The sequence below is a fragment of the Sinocyclocheilus grahami genome, unplaced genomic scaffold (assembly GCF_001515645.1).
Source record: "Sinocyclocheilus grahami isolate Dianchi unplaced genomic scaffold, SAMN03320097.WGS_v1.1 scaffold1851.1, whole genome shotgun sequence".
Taxonomy (NCBI): Eukaryota; Metazoa; Chordata; class Actinopteri; order Cypriniformes; family Cyprinidae; genus Sinocyclocheilus; species Sinocyclocheilus grahami.
This window is the reverse complement of record NW_015507030.1, coordinates 1-1,506: the sequence shown is the minus strand read 5'-3', so window position 1 is coordinate 1,506 and position 1,506 is coordinate 1.

Genomic DNA, 1,506 nt, shown 5'->3' with positions numbered 1-1,506 from the left:
AAACAAACAAACAGACAAATTTAAATGTGAGCACTTTACATAAAGGTTCATGGCCAGCAAATGTGCCAAAAGATATACAAAGCTGTGAACAGATATTACAAATGTAAAGATATTCAAAGTGTGTTAAATAAAACGAATACAAAACCGTATAAAACTAATTAGGTACTAAACTAGTTATAAGAAAGCATGTGTACAAAGTGGGTAAACCACAAATTTCAATCTATCTTTCAAATGAAACAAAGCTCTTCCATTTAAAATCCAACATCTTGTGTTGTAAAAAAAAGCTACAAAAATTCTATAGTCTTTGCACTAAAACTTTGGAGATGATATATATTATTTTCATTTTGGAAACCATTTTACATTCTTCATAGACAATACCGAGCCTTTCCCCCACATTCTGGACCCTAAAACCACCAGCGACTGAGTAAAAAGAAACTAAATCAATCAGTGCTCGGTGAACACATGCCAGTACCAATATGTGCATATGACATATACCCGACTCGCTAGACAACATCTGGTCTCATCCAACAAGAAACTTTTGTACCTTCATATTTCCTTCTCTCGTCTGGCTGATTGCAACTGGCAATATGCAAGAAAACTGAGATAAAAAAAAAAATTATTAGCTCTGGAAAACTCATTTTTCTTTGTCTTTGGAGAGCCCTTGTTCAATAAACCTTCAACACAAGTTTTTACATTAACAAAAATGACAAAACCAGGCAGTCCACAAATCAGAGTAAACAAAGTACATTCTCAAGAGACCATAACACTGCACTGGCTGTGAACAAAGCTGTGGTGGCAATGCTGTCCAGTAGGATAATGAGAACCTGTACAGCCAGATAATTTACACAAACCCACAAATTGAATATAAACACTATCGAAAGCAGGATGACATCTCATAATGTGAATTCATTCAGTAAAAATGCTAAAATATCAGCATAAGTGTATTACCTGTAAAAGACAGCATTACAAATCTCCTAGAGAAGTAACTGCACCACTATGTTTCCCATTGTAGGGCGAGACCCCTGCACAGTATAATCAAATATACTGTTGAAAATCACTATGTAAAGGCTATCAAACGTTGTTCTGAAAACAGCTGGTGTGGAAACTCAGAAGGTGTTTTTCTTAGTAGACTGAGAATAGAAAAACCTTGAAAGGACACTTGATTAAAATACCTTTTTTTAGTTGTTTACACAATGCTCTGATAAATGTAATCAGTTGCTGTATGACTATAACTGGATGAATTGAATGCTAAATATTGCTGGATTGTTAAAAGTAAATGCACTTATATAAACTGGCTTCTTTAACAAATGGACTGCTAGATGAATGATATTGCTGTTACACGCTTGTTGTTATTCTTACTTGAATCTCACCCCTTTTTTCTTTGCTACAATGGAAAATGCTAAAAACAACATACAAGGACCAATGGTGTCAAGTGCTAATTCTTTGAAGAGTGCACAATTTGTATATTTCTAAAAGTTTTACATGCTAACTTGTGGGTATACATAC